Here is a 15937-nt window from a genome sequence, read left to right as displayed (position 1 = left end):
TTGCTTGAACCTGGGAGCCAGAGGCTGCAGTGTGCCGAGATGCTGCCACTGCGCTCCAGCCTGGGCAACAGAGGGGGATTGTATCTTTAAAAAAAAAAAAAGAAAGAAAGAAAAGAAAAGAAAACAAACAACAACAAAAAAAAAAGAAAAGAAAAGAGGAAAAAAAGGAAAAAGCAGATAATGTAAACTGGTAAATGGAAATAAAGAAATATAAATAGCCAGTAAGTATGTGGGAAATGATACTCATCTTCTCTCGTTACTGAAGGGTCTTTGCACTTTCTGTGCCTTTGCCTGTGACCCTCCTTTCCCAGGTAGCAACAGTAGCTTGCATTCAATTCCTTCAGTTCTGTGTCACTCAAAAATCTAAGGGCTAGTACGGCCGGGAGTGGTGGCTCACGAAAATCAAACTTTGTGTGTGTGTGTGTGTGTCTGTGTGTGTGTGTGTGTGTGTGTTTGAGATGGAGTCTCACTCTGTTGCCCAGGCTGGAGTGCAGGAGTGCACTGGCGTGATCTTGACTCACTGCAACCTCTGCCTCCTGAGTTCAAGTGACTCTCCTTCCTCAGCCTCCGGAGTAGCTGGGATTACAGGGGCCCGCTACCACGCCTGGCTGATTTTTTTGTATTTTTAGTAGAGACAGGGTTTCACCATGTTGGTCAGGCTGGTCACGAACCCCTGGCCTCAAGTAATCCACCTGCCTTGGCCTCCCAAAGTGCTGGGATTACAGGCGTGAGCCATGGTGCCCAGTGGACTTCTAGGCTTCTTGCTTGTGGATCTAGATTGATGGTTTTGCTAGTCACTGAAATAGGGACATCAAAAGAGGATTGGGTATGGAGGACCCTGAAGGCAAGCTTGTCCTCCTGATGAGCCCCAGGGGCCTTGGAAACATCTAGGCGAGGTTGTGGAGCAGGAAGTTAGATGTATGGAATTGACTCCAAGGTGAGGTTTGGGCTGTGTATAATTGCGGGACTCATTGGTGTAGAGATGGTAACCAAGGCTGGGCGCAGTGGCTCACGCATGTAATCCCAGCACTTTGGGAGGCCTAGGCGGGCGGATCATGAGGTCAGGAGATTGAGACCATCCTGGCTAACACGGTGAAACCCTGTCTCTACTAAAAATACAAAAAAATTAGCCAGGTGTGGTGGCAAGCGCCTGTAGTCCCAGCTACCCGGGAGGCTGAGGCAAGAGAATTGCTTGACCCCGAGAGGCAGAGGTTGCAGTGAGCCGAGATTGCACCACTGTACTTCAGCCTGGGGTACAGAGCTAGACTCTGTCTCAAAAAAAAAAAAAAAAAAGAAAAGAAAAGATGGTAACCAAAGTCCAAGGTGTAGCTGGGTCAGTGCCTCACACTTGTAATCCCAGCACTTTGGGAGGCCGAGGCTGGAGGATTGCTTGAGGCCAGGAGTTTGAGACCAGCCTGGGCAAGATGGTGAAACCCCATCTCTATTGAAACAAACCAAAAACAAAGTCAAAGTGAGTGGGATCAATGAGGGTCAGTGTGGGGTGAGACAAAAAGAGGGCCTAGGACTCGCCCAGGAACCCTGATATCTAATTGCCATGTAGGAGGATGAGCCCGTAAAGGGGATGGAGGAAGGGAAGCCAGAATCATCGCAGAAGTCACAGGATTCAGCTTTGCATGAAGGAGGAAGAGTCAAGGATCCTGAACACTCCTTCGGAGGCCAAGATAGATAAAGACTTAAAAACAAAAGTCCACTGGATTTAACTTTGATGTCAGAGAAAATGCTAATCCAGGGTTTCTTTGTTTCTTTACTTTGTCACTGTTGACATTTGGGCTGGATGATTCTGGGTCATAGGCGGCTGTCCTGTGTGTTAGCAGCCTTCCTGGATTTTATACACTAGATGCTAGTAGCACCCCATCCCTAGGTTGTTTTTTTTTTCTTTGACAGAGTCTCACTTTGTCACCCAGGCTGGAGTGCAGTGCAGTTCAGTGGTACAGTCTTGGCTCACTGCAACCTCTGCCTCCTGGGTTCAAGCGATTCTCCTGCCTCAGCCTCCTGAGTAGCTGGGATTACAGGCACACACCACCATACCCAGCTAATTTTTGTATTTTTAGTAGAGACAGGTTTTCTCCATGTTGGTCAGGCTGGTCTCAAACTCCTGACCTTTGGTGATCCGCTCCCCTCGGCTTCCCAAAGTGTTGGGATTACGGGCATGAGCCACTGCGCCTGGCCCCATCCCTAGTTGTAAACATTGCTTCCAGATGTTGCCTAACATCTCTTGTTGGGAAAATCGCCCTGGTTGTGAACCCCTGCTTTGGCATTGTGTCTTGGGTCGGCATCCAAATGTGGCATTACATAGTTCTTTCTTTTTCTGAGGCAGGGTCTTGCTGCACCCAGGCTGGAGTGCAGTGGTGCAATCATGGCTCACTGCAGCCTCAACTTCCTGGGCTCAAGTGATCCTCTCACCTGAAGCCTCCTGATTAGCTGGGACTAATTTTTTGTATTTTTATATTTTTTGCAGAGACGAGGTTTTACCATGTTACCCACGCTGGTCTGAAACTTCTGAAACTCCTGGGCTCAAGCGATTTGCCTACTTCGGCCTCCCGAAGTGCTGGGATTACAGGGGAGAGTCACCATGCCCAGCTTCTCCTTGCTTTTTTCACTTAACGGTATATCCTAGAGCTCTTTTCATTACAATACATAGAAGCCTTCTTCATTATTTTATGGCAACAAAATATTCTGTTTTGTGGATTTACCATAGTTTATTTCATCACTTCCCTATTGATGATTCTGATGATTCCCTAGGCTGTTTCCAGTCTTCTAAAAAGAAAGTCAACAGTACCAAGCCACACACACACACACACAGACACACACAGACACACACAGACACACACACAATTTTCATTCATGTCAAGTAGCTCTATAGCATAAATTCCCAGGAGTGTTCAGAAAAAATAAATAAAGGAAAGAAAAAAGAAAATCTGAGCTATCTGATCAGGAAAAAACATCCCCAGAAATGAGACTGCTGAGTCAAAGGATAAATGCATTTGCAATTTTGCTAGATAATGCCAAATTGTCAATCACAGGAGTGGTAGCAATCTGCACAAGCCATTAGAAATGTACTCAAGAGCTTATGTCTCCTTCACCTCAATAGAGTCAAAAGGAAAATGACAAACTAGGAAAAAATATTTGCAACTCATATCACAAATGAATGGCTATTCTGTCTAACATAAGAATTATTGGCTGGGCGCAGTGGCTCACCCCTATAATCCCAGCACTTTGGGAGGCGGAAGTGGGCAGATCGCTTGAGTCCAGGAGTTTGAGACCAGCCTGGGCAACATAGGAACATAGGCAGACCCGCATCTCTACAAATAAGTAAATAAATAAAATATTAATGAGATGGATTCAATTGAAAGTGATTGAAATACAGAAGTGAGAAGTTCCTGAGAAGGTGGAAGTGGGTGAGATTCAAGGCCAGGTGTAAGTGTAGGTGTTTGCCCCAGTTTCTTTTCTTGCTTTCTTTTTTGAGACAGAGTCTCGCTCTGTCGCCAGGCTGGAGTACAGTGGCAGGATCTCAGCTCACTGCAACCTTCGACTCCCTGGTTCAGGTGATTCTCCTGCCTCAGCCTCCCGAGTAGCTAGGATTAAAGGCATGCGCCACCACGCCCAGCTAATTTTTGCATTTTTAAGTAGAGATGGGATTTCAGCATGTTGGCCAGGATGGTCTCGATCTCCTGACCTCATGATCCTCCCACCTCGGCCTCCCAAAGTGCTGGGATTACGGACGTGAGCCACCGCGTCTGGCCCCCAGTTTCTTTTGTTTTTGTTGTGTTTTTGTTTTTTTGAGATAGAGTCTCACTCTGTCTCCCAGGCTGGAGTGCAGTGACATGATCTCAGTTCACTGCAACCTCCGCCTCCCAGGTTCAAGCGATTCTCCTGCCTCAGCCTCCTGAGTAGCTGGGATTACAGGTGTCCACCACCACACCCAGCTAATTTTTGTATTTTTAGTAGAGACGGGGTTTCGCCATATTGGCCAGGCTGGTCTCAAACTCCTGACCTCAAGTGATCTGCCTGCCTCGGCCTCCAAAACTGCTGGAATCACATGTGTGAGCCACCGTGCCCGACCCTGCCTCAGTTTCTCCATTCATAAAATGGGGGTTCTCGAGCTAACCATGAAAGGCACCTAGCACTGTTCTTTGCTAAATGTAACTCATCCCTTTGCTGAGATCCAGGGCAGACTGGGCTTGGGACCACCGGGCAGAGGCCAGCCTTGGGAACAGGCCTTGTGCACAGGTCCTCCGAGTGCAGCCTGGAGGATGGTCGGTGTTCAGTGGAGGGCCTGAGCCACTCCTGGAGCCTCACCATAGGAGAGGAAGGGAGACCTTTAGCAAAGCCGGAGGAGGGGAACCTGCGGGCCTGGAGCCATCTCTTTGTGAGTCCACCCACAGCCTTCTTCAGCTCCACCAAGCCCACGATGGGGACAGATTGGCCCTAAATTTAGCTAAACATCAGGCCCAGACGGAGCTTTTAAGAAGCACAGTGCACAACAACAGTCATGAGCACCGTCAGTGGAAGCCCCTGGTTTACAAAAGAGGAAACAGGCTGAGAAAGGGCAGGGGGCTATTTCCAGAGCTACACTGCAGGATAGGCCTGACTCCTGCTAACAAGTGTGTATTATGGGCTGGAATGTGTCCCCCTCCAAATGCATATGTTGAAGTCCTGACTCCCAGTGCCTCAGAATGTGACTGTATCTGGAGATAGCAACTTTAAAGAGGTAATTAAGTGAAAATGAAGTCATTGCGGTTGGTGGGGGGGTCCGAATCCAATATGACTGGTGTCCCTATAAGAAGAGGAGATTAGGGCTGGGTACAGTGGCTCACGCCTATAATCCCAGCACTTTGGAAGGCTGAGGTGGGTGGATTACCTGAGGTCAGGAGTTCAAGACCAGCCTGATCAATATGGTGAAACCCTGTCTCTACTAAAAATACAAAAATTAGCTGGGCATGGTGGCCTGTGCCTGTAGTCCCAGCTACTCAGGAGGCTGAGACAGGACAATTGCTTGAACCGAGGAGGTGGTAGTTTCAGTGAGCCGAGATCACACACCTGCACTCCAGCCTGGATAACAGAGTGAGACACTGTCTCAAGAAAAAAATTAGCTGGGCATGGTGGTGAGTGCCTGTAATCCCAGCTACTTGGGAGGCTGAGGCAGGAGAACTGCTTGAATCCAGGAGGTGGAGGTTGCAGTGAGCTGAGATCGTGCCACTGCACTCCAGCCTGGGTGACAGAGCAAGGCTCAGTCTCAAAAAAAAGAAAAAAAAGAAGAGGAGATTAGGACACAGACATACAGAGGGAAGACCATGTGAAGATACGGGAAGAAGATGACCATTTAAGGCCCACTCTGGTGGCTTAAACCTATAATCCCAACACTTTGGGAGACCAAGGCAGGAGGATTGCTTGAGGCCAGGAGTTTGAGGCCAGCCTGAGCAACACAGTGAGAGCCCATCTGTCTTTTTTTTTTTTTTTTGAGACCGAGTCTCACTCTGTTGCCCAGGCTGGAGTGCAGTGATGCGATCTCAGCTCACTGCAACCTCCACCTCCCGGGTTCAAGCGATTCTTCTGCATCAGCCTCCCGGCTAGCTGGGACTACAGGCGTGAGCCACCATGCTTGGCTAATTTTTTGTATTTTTAGTAGAGACAGGGTTTCACCATGTTGTCCAGGCTGGCCTTGAACTCCTGACCTCAGGTGATCCGCCCGCCTCGGTCTCCCAAAGTGCTGGGATTATAGGTGTGAGCCATCACGCCTGGCGGAGCCTGTTTCTTAAAATTGGCTCTCTGCTCCTCCCATTCGACAGACAGCCGCATCTTTTCTCACATCCCTGAGAGCATGGTGAAGGTCGGAACGAATGGATTTGGTCGTATTGGGCGCCTGGTCTCCAGGGCTGCTTTTAACTCTGGTAAAGTGGATATTGTCGCCATCAATGACCCTTCATTGACCTCGACTACATGGTCTACATGTTCCGGTATGATTGCATCCGTAGCAAATTCCATGGCACTGTCAAGGCTGAGAACGGGGAAATCCCATCATCATCTTCCAGAAGCGAGATCCCTCCAAAATCAAATGCGGAGATGCTGGTGCTGAATACGTCGTAGAGTCCACCAGCATCTTCACCATCATGGAGAAGGCTGGGGCGCACTTGCAGGGGGGAGCCAAAAGGGTCATCATCTCTGCCCCCTCCGCTGACGCCCCATGTTTGTGATGGGTGTGAACCATGAGAAGTATGACAACGGCCTCAAGATCATCAGCAATGCCTCCTGCACCACCAACTGCTTAGCACCCCTGTCCAAGGTCATCCATGACAACTCTGGTATTGTAGAAGGACTCATGACCACAGTCCACGCCATCACTGCCACCCAGAAGACTGTGGATGGCCCCTCCAGGAAACTGTGATGTGACAGCCGCGGGGCTCTCCAGAACATCATCCCTGCCTCTACTGGTGCTGCCAAGGCTGCAGGTAAGGTCATCCCTGAGCTGAATGGGAAGCTCACTTGCATGGCCTTCAGTGTCCCCGCTGCCAACGTGTCGGTCGTGGACCTGACCTGCCGCCTGGAAAAACCTGTTGAATATGACGACATCAAGAAGGTGGTGAAGCGGGCATCTGACGCCCCCTCAAGGGCATCTGGGGCTACACTAAACACCAGGTTGTCTCCGACTTCAACCGTGACGCTCATTCTTCCACCTTCGACGCTGGGGCTGGCATTGCCCTCAATGACCACTTTGTCAAGCTCGTTTCCTGGTATGACAATGAATTTGGCTACAGCAACAGGGTGGCGGACCTCATGGCCCACATGGCCTCCAAGGAGTAAGACCCCCAGACCACCAGCCCCAGCAAGAGCATGAGAGGAAGAGAGAGGCCCTCACTGCTGGGGAATCCCTGCCACACTCAGTCCCCCACCCACCACACTGAGAATCTCCCTTCCTCACAGTTTCCATGCAGACCCCCTGGAGACGGAGGGGCCTAGGGAGCCCCGCCTTATTGTGTACCATTAATAAAGTCCCCAGCACTCAGCCAATCAATCAATCAATCAATCAGTTTTAAAAAGATGATCATCTACAAGCCAAGGAGAGAGGCCTCAGAAGAAACCAACCCAGCCGACACCTTGATCTTGGACAATCTCCAAGTCTCCACAATTGTGAGAAAATAAATTTTTCTTGTTTAAACCTCCTAGTCTGAGGCACAGTTGTCCCTTGGTGTCCCTGGGGATTGGTTCCAGGACTTCCCACATATCAAAATCGGCAGATGTTCAAGTCTTCATATAAAATGTTATATTATTTGAAAATAATCTATGCAGTATACTTTAAAACATCTCTAGGTTACTTACAATACTTAATACAATGCAAATGCTATGTAAATAGTGGTTATACTGTATTTTTTATTGTATTTTATTGTATTGTATTTCATTTTTTTTAGAGACAGGGTCTCTGTCTGTTGCCCAAGCTGGAGTGCAGTGGTGCAACCAGAGCTCACTGCAGCCTTGAACTCCTGGGCTCAATTGATTGTCCCACCTCTGCCTCCAGAGTAGCTGGGACTACAGGTATGTGCTACCATGCCCAGCCAATTTTTATAAATTTTTCTGAAGAGATGGTGGTCTCATTTCGTTGCTCAAGCTGGTCTCAAACTCCTGGCCTCAAGTGATTTGCCTGCCTTGGCCTCCCAAAGTGCTGGGATTATAGGTGTGAGCTGCTGAACTCAGCCTAGTATTGCTCTCTTGTTTCTTTTTTTGAGATGGAGTCTCACTCTGTCGCCCAGGCTGGAGTGCTACAGGACAATATTGGCTCACTGCAACCTCTGCCATCTGGGTTCAAGTGATTCTCGTGCCCCAGCTTCCCGAGTAGCTGGGATTACAGGCACACGCCACCATACCCAACTAATTTTTGTATTTTTAGTAGAGATGGGGTTTCACCATATTGGCCAGGCTGGCCTCGAACTCCTGACCTCAGGCCATCTCCAGCCTCGGCCTCCCAAAGTGCTGGGATTACAGGCATGAGCCACTGCACCCAGCCTATTACAGTTTTTTTTTTTCCAGATAGTTTTGACCTGTGGTTGGTTGAATCTGTGGTTGCAGAACCTGAGGATGTGGAGAGCTGGCTGTTTTTTGCCATGGCAGCCCTCACATACTAATGCAGTGCATTTCCCATTCATGTCAAATACATCTGAAGGCAAGTGGTCCAAGATGCTATGGCCACAACACAGAGTCTCACGCTCCACTTTCTCATCCACCTTCTATTTTCAAGGTCACCTCTTGGGCCAACATGGCTGCTGGAACTGCCTTACTCCAAGCAACAAGGAAGTGGGGAGAAAGCTTGTGTTCCTTCCTTTTAAGGCAACTTCCTACAAGTCCCATAGAGCCATTTTGCTTACATCTTATTGGCCACCGCTTAGTCACATGATGACACCTAGCTGCAAGGGAGGCTGGGAAATGTACCCAGCTAGAAGTAAAAGTTTATTCCTAAGGAGAAGGGGGAGAATGGATGCTGGGAGAGGTACCCAGTGGTCTCTGCCACAGACTATGATCTCAGACCACATACTCAAGAAGGCATGAAGAACTTTCTTACTTTTTCCATAAATCAGCATACTTTCTCTTCCTTTCCTTTCCTTTCCATTCCTTTTTCTTTTTTTTTTTTTTTGAGACAGAGTCTCACTCTGTTGCCCAGGCTGGAGTGCAGTGGTATAATCTCAGCTCACTGCAGCCTCTGCCTCCCTGGTTCAAGCGATTCTCCCACCTCAGCCTCCTGAGTAGCTGCGATTACAGGTGCACACCACCATGCCTGGCTAATTTTTATATTTTTAGTAGAGATGAGGTTTCACCATGTTGGCCAGGCTGGTCTCAAACTCCTGACCTCAGGTGATCCACCTGCCTTGGCCTCCCAAAGTGCTGGGATTACAGGCATGAGCCACCATGCTTGGCCACTCAGCATAATTTCTATTGCAAGCTAAGATGGCATTTTCACCTATGTGAATGTGTATATTTCTTGGTAACTTTTGAAGTGCCAAACTATGGTGGGCAGTGTCTGTACTGAAGTCCTCTGTCCACGCAGGTGTGCCTGAGACATCACCCCTCAGCCATCGACCCCCTGGCTTTCAGCTTACACAGGCTGCTTGTTTCTGTCTGTGCAGCTCCTTCCGCCTCTCAGGACCATGCTCAAGGCTCAGAGAATGTTCCACTACTCTCATGCCCACTGAGAACTAGGGCATTGTGTGAAGCATTCTCCCCTCTGCTCTTTTTTTTTTCTTTTTGAGACAGGATCTTGCTCTATCCCTCAAGCTGGAGTGCAGTGGTGTATCATGGCTCACTGCAGCCTCAACCTCCTGGACTCCAGCAATCCTCTTATCTCAGCCTCCCGAGTAGCTGGGACTACAGGTGTGCACCACCATGTCTAGCTTACCTTTGTATTTTTTTGTAGAGATGGGGTTTTGCCATGTTGCCCAGGCTGGTCTCCAACTCCTGCACTCAAGTGATCCCCTGCCTTGGCCTCCCAAAGTGTTGGGATTACGGACGTGAGCCACCATGCCTGGTCCCATCTGCTCTGGGCTTTCTCAAGCATCTCTCTGGGGTCTCATCGCTTTTCCCCCAAGAAGTGGAGTTCAGAGCTTCTCCCTCTGAGATTTCCCAAACTCTCTCTTTTTTTTCCATTACTTCCCCTCTGCCTTTCTCTTTTCTCCCTGCCCCAGGGGCATCTGAAAGTGACAAGTCCTATTTTTGGCCTTTATCTTTCTCCAATAAGGACTTAAGCTATTGGGATACAAAAGCCCGAAACTCATGGATTTTACCTGCTTTCCACCCTCTCCCATTTCTCTACTGAATATGAGACAAAGACAGGTTTTGGATTAACATTAGGGAAGAAAGAAGAAAATAAAATATCAGGCTAGACATGGTGGCTCACACCTGTAATCTCAGCGCTTTGGGAGGCTGAGGTGGGAGGATTGCTTGAGCCCAGAAGTTTGAGACCAGTCTGGGGAACACAGTAAGACTCCGTCTCTACAAATAATAATAATAATAATAGTAAAGGTTTTTTAAAATCAAGAATTAAATGAAACATCAATCTGTGTCTCAAAAAATATTCTCCTGCCATATTTACAATAAAGTGTCCTGTGGTTGGCACTATTTGGCATTCCTCACTTCCCTCTCTCTTGCTACTGCCACTATATACAGTCTAGAAAAGCTACATTTTCTCTTTCTCAGCCTCTCTTGAAGCTTAGGGAGGTGGTATTTCCCAGTCCTGGTCAATAAGATAGGGACAGAAGGCTGTTCAAGGTTTACAGGAAAGCTTTGAAAAAAGAGGGTCCAGGTGTGGCTGGCATCATTTCTTTCCCTCTGCTTCCTACTTATAATGTGAACATGGCTGGGTGCGGTGGCTCACACCTTTAATCCCAGCACTTTGGGAGGCCGAGGCGGGTGAATCACCTGAGGTCAGGAGTTCGAGATCAGCCTGGCTAACATGGTGAAACTCTGTTTCTACTAAAAATACAAAAAATTAGCTGGAGGTGGTGGTGCATATCTGTAATCCCAGCTACTTGGGAGGCTGAGGCAGGAGAATTGCTTGAACCTTGGAGGTGGAGGTTACAGTGAGCTGAGATCATGCCATTGCACTCCAGCTTGGGCAACAAGAGTGAAACTCTATCTCAAAAACAAAAACAAAAAAAAAAAAAAAAATGTGAACGTGAACACAATGCCTGGAGCTGCAGCAGTCATCTTGCAACCATGAGGATAGGGCTAAGAAAATCATACAGTGCCATGGCATCATAAGCAGCTGTATCTATATAGTATCATTTATTTACTATTAAGAAAGAAATATAAACCCCGTTTTTAAGTAAACATAATCCCCAGGACATGGTAGGAGCCCCTGGATCAGGCTATGCCTGAAAGCCACCTACATCTAGACTTTTAGACTTTTGTTACTTGCTGCTGAAAGCATTCCTAATGTATATATGTTATTAAATTAACACAAATGCTTTTCTCTTTATTGTCACAGACTATGCCCAGATAGTAACAGAGTGACAGGCATCTTGAATTTTTTTTTTTTTTTTTTTAGATGGAGTCTCACTCTGTTACCCAGGCTGGAGTGCAATGGCACGATCTTGGCTCACTGCAACCTCTGCCTTCTGGGTTCAAGCTATTCTTCTGCCTCAGCCTCCCATCTTGAACTCTGAACCACACGGATGCAAGACCATTTCTAACCATCCTTCTATCATGCTCAGCCCGGGTCCTGCCACCAATTCTGTCCTGAGGGTTCCCATGCCAGACTCTAATTTTCAGAGTGAGTCAGGTATGTAAGGTAATGTTCAGGGCACACTAGGTGGAAACTGTTGATGGAGATAGACAGGCTGTAGAATGGAGATAGTCCTCCATTATTGTCAACCTTAGGACCCACCACCTTGCCTTGGTCCCCCTTTCTCAGCAGCAGAGCTCATAAACTGAGTGTTTGAAGGAAGTCCAGACCGGTCTACTGGAAGTCTTCTACAGGATATGTCATTGCTATGGTCTGAATGTTTGTGTCCCTCCAAAATTCACATGTTAAAACCTAACCCCTACTGTGATGGCATTTAGAGGCTGGAGCCTTTGGGAGGTCATTCGGTTGTGAGGGTTCTGACCTAGTGAATGGAATTTGTGTCCTTATAAAAGAGGTTTGGGCCGGTGTGGTGGCTCACATCTGTAATCACAGCACTCTGGGAGGCTGAGGTAGTGGATTGCTTGAGCCCAGGAGTTCAAGGTTTCAAGGTCAGTCTGGGCAACATAGCAAAATCCTACAAAAAATACAAAAATTAGTGGGGTGTGGTGGTGCATGCCTGTAGTCCCAGTGACTCAGGAGGCTGAGGTGGGAGGATCACCTGAGCCTGGAAGGTCAAGACTGCAGTGTGGCCGGGTGCAGTGGCTCACACCTGTAATCTCAGCACTTTGAGAGGCTGATGCGGGTGGATCATCTGAGGTCAAGAGTTCAAGACCAGCCTGGCCAACATGGTGAAACCCCATCTCTACTAAAAATACAAGAAATTAGCAGGGCAGTAATGGCACGCACCTGTAATCCCAGCTACTCAGGAGGCCAAGGCAGGAGAATCATTTGAGCCTAGGAGGTAGAGGCTGCAGTGAGCCCAGATTGAGCCACTGCACTCCAGCCTGGGTGACAGAGTAAGACCCTGTCAAAAAAAAAAAAAAAAAAAAGCCAGCGCGGTGGCTCAGGCCTGTAATCCCAGCACTTTGGGAGGCTGAGGCAGGTTGATCATTTGAGGTCAGGAGTTCGAGACCAGCCTGACCAACATAGAGAAACCCGATCTCTACTAAAAATACAAAATTAGCTAGGTGCGGTGGCACATGCCTGTAATCCCAGCTACTCAGGAGGCTGAGGCAGGAGAATGACTTGAACCCGGGAGGCGGAGGTTGTGGTGAGCCGAGATCATGCCATCGCACTCCAGCCTGGGCAATAAGAGCAAAGCTCCGTCTCAAAAAAAAAAAAAAAAAAAGGTGGCTGGGCGCTGTGGCTCAAGCCTGTTATCCCAGCACTTTGGGAGGCTGAGGCAGGCAAAAAAATTAGCGGGGCATGGTGGCACACACCTGTGGTCCCAACTATGTGGGAGGCTGAGGCAGGAGAATTGCTTGAACCCGGGAGGCGGAGGTTGCAGTGAGTTGAGATTGCACCACTGCACTCCAACCTGGGCGACAGAGTGAGATTCTGTCTCCAAAAAAAAAAAAAAAAAAAACAGGTTTGAGAGAGTCTGTCTGACACTTCTTCAGTGTGAGGACACAGTAACAAGGTTAACAAGGTGGCATCTATAAGGAACAGGCCCTCACCAAATCGGTCAGTACCTTGATCTTGTCTTCACAGCCTCCAAAACTGTGAGCAATATATATCTGTTGTTGGTAAATTACCCAGAATATGTTGTTATAGCAGCCTGAATGGACTAAGACAGTCATGATGTACTGGGAAGGTTCCTGACTGCTCCAACGGGTGGTGCCAGGCTCAGGGCCCCTCTTCTTTTTTTTGAGACGGGATCTTACTCTGTTGCTCAGGCTGGAGTGAAGTGGTGCCATCTTGGCTCACTGCAACCTCTGCCTCCCGGGTTCAAGTGTTTCTCCTGCCCACCCTGTAGCTGGGATTACAGGCACCTGCCACCATGCCTGGCTAATTTTTGTATTTTTAGTAGAGATGGGGTTTAGCCATGTTGGCCAGGCTGGTCTCGAACTCCTGATCTCAGGTGATCCATCCACCTTGGCCTCCCAAAGTGCAGGGATTATAGGTGTGAGCCACCACACCTGGCCAGCTCCTCTTCTTTGAGAAGTCCCTTTGCTAGTCCCTCACTTGTACACTCTCCCTCAGCTGAACTCACCAGGGCCTGGAAATGGAGAGGTGACAGAATACAGATATGGTTGGTGCATGGAACATGTGTCCCGTGGACTTCAAATCTGATTCCAGCCAGCTAAAACGTCATGACCCAAGCCAAATCAACCAGAGTAAGCCCTAGGACTCTTTTCAGAACAATTCAGGAGGAGAAACTTTCTTTCCTTTAGACTGAATCCTGAGAGAATAACAGTCTAGAATAGCCAGGATCCATCACTAGGGGAAAGTATGCCCTAGAGTAAAGTGAAAGCTAGGAGGGTGGGCATGGTGGCTTATGCCTGTAGTCCCAGCAGTTTAGGAGGCCGAGGCAGGTGGATCACCCGAGGTAAGGAGTTTGAGACCAGCCTGGCCAACATGGTAAAACCCTGTCTCAACTAAAAATACAAAAATTAGCCGGGCATGGCGGCAGGCGCCTGTAATCCCAGCTACTTGGGAGGCTGAGGCAGGAGAATTGCTTGAACTCAGGAGGCAGAGGTTGCAGTGGGCCGAGACTTTGCCATTGCACTCCAGCCTGGGCAACAAGAGCAAAACTCCATCTCAAAAATCAAAAAACAAAAAACAAACAACAAAAAAAGAAAGCTAGGAGACAGAGAGACCAACTCCCTAGGACATGGTAGAACCTCTGGATCAGGCTATGCCTGAAGGCCACCTACACCTAGACTTTTAATATATGCGAATTAGAATAGATCCCTTTTTGTGTGTGTGTGTGTGTGTGTGTGTGTGTGTGTGTGTGTGTGTGTGTGGCAGAATCTCACTCTGTTGCCCAGCCTGGAGTGTGGTGGCATGATTTTGGCTCATTGCAACATCTGCCTCCCAGGTTCAAGCAATTCTCGTGCCTCAGCCTCCCAAGCAGCTGGGATTACAGGCATGTGCCACGATGCCAGGCTAATTTTTTTATTTTTTATTTTTAGTAGAGATGTGGTTTCCCCATGTTTGCCAGGCTGGTCTCGAACTCCTGGCCTCAAGTGTGGATCCCTCTTTTGTTATAGCCAACTGGAATTACTTTTCTCTCTAAAAAAAAAAAAGTCTTGAAAATTTCAGCCCATGATGAAAACATTGTGGTACGCAGGCAGCTAGGCTGAGATCTAAAGCCCAAATTGCCTGCAGCCAGACCCATTGCCACACACTGATTGACCAGAGTCTGAATCCAAAGTCTCCCTGGGAGAATTTATGTGCCCGTAGCTTTTCCTGATATTTGTACTCTGCCTTGTCTCTGAGGCTTTCCCAGACCATTGGGTTCAGCCCAAAGTGCATCTCTCTCTTCTCCACATTTGCCAGCACAGTGCATTTGGCACTGAAGTACGTGCCATCTCATCTGTTATTGTCCTGAGATGGTCTTTAAATCTTGGCAAACTTGGGCTGTTCTTCAACTTTTCTCTTTCGAAGTTAACTCCTCCCGGACAGTGGCTAGCTCTTATTGATTTAATTTTTCCACATAGCTTTTAGCACAGGGCTTAGCACATTGATGGACTTTCGGGTGGCAGCATGGGATGGTGGAAGGAACGCTGGCCTTGCATCCTGGCTCTGCCACTTAATGAGCTGGATGACCTTCAGCAAGTTACTGAAGTATTCTGGGCCCTGTGAGAATTGCTGTGAAGACTAAACAACATAATGTGTGCCTTATTCCATTCAGGTTTCAACAATAAAAGGTCATAAACTGGCTGGGCGAGGTGGCTCACTCCTGTAATCCCAGCACTTTGGGAGGCTGAGGCATGCGGATCACCTGAGGTCAGGAGTTCAAGACCAGCCTGGCCAATATGACAAAACCCCGTCTCTACTAAAAATACAAAAAATTAGCCAGCTTGGTGATGGGGGCCTGTAATCCCAGCTACTCAGGAGGCTGAAGCACAAGAATCGCTTGAGCCTGGGAGGCACAGGTTGCAGTGAGCCGAGATTGCGCCACTGCACTCCAGCCTGGGTGATGAAGCGAGACTCCATCTCAAAAAAAAAAAAAAATCATAAACTGGGTGGCTTACAAACAACAGAAATTTATTGCTCACAGCTCTGGAGACTGGCAAGTCCAAGATCAAGGTGCTGGAAGGTTCAGGCTGGTGAGGGCCTGCTTTCTGGTTCTTACATGGCACCTTCCAGCTGTGTCCCCACATGGAGGAAAAGGCAAGGCAGCTCTCTGGGACCTCTTTTATAAGGGGACTAATTCCAATCATGAGGACTCCACTTCCATGACCTGGTCACCTCCCAAAGGCTGCACCTCCTAATATCATTGCATTGGGGGTTAGGATTTCAAAAGATGAATTTGGGGGAGATGCAAACATTCAGACCATAGCGATATGTCATTCAATTGTTTGTTCAATCAGTAAATATTTATTGAGTATACATTCTATGTCAGGCATGGGGCTACAGACTGAAAATAAGATGGTGAGTATATAAGTTAAGATACACTGGCTGGGCGTGGTGGCTCACACCTGTAATCCCAGCACTTTGGTAGGCTGAGGCAGGCAGATCACAAGGTTAGAAGTTCAAGACCAGCCTGGTCAATATGGTGAAACCCTGTCTCTACTAAAAATACAAAAATTAGCCGGGCATGGTGGCGGGCGCCTGTAATCCCAGCTACTCGGGATGCTGAGG

The 15937-nt window shown here is 48.2% G+C and overlaps 1 pseudogene; it reads left to right on the top strand.

Moving 5' to 3' along the window:
• Positions 1–5842: 5842 nt before the first annotated feature.
• On the top strand, positions 5843–7086 carry LOC101130110 (glyceraldehyde-3-phosphate dehydrogenase-like; annotated as a pseudogene).
• Positions 7087–15937: the final 8851 nt, after the last annotated feature.

Source organism: Gorilla gorilla, chromosome 18 (genome assembly GCF_029281585.2).
Source record: "Gorilla gorilla gorilla isolate KB3781 chromosome 18, NHGRI_mGorGor1-v2.1_pri, whole genome shotgun sequence".
NCBI classification, from domain to species: domain Eukaryota; kingdom Metazoa; phylum Chordata; class Mammalia; order Primates; family Hominidae; genus Gorilla; species Gorilla gorilla.
The sequence above is the reverse complement of the archived record's forward strand: the minus strand, read 5'-3'. Positions and strand labels throughout refer to the sequence as shown.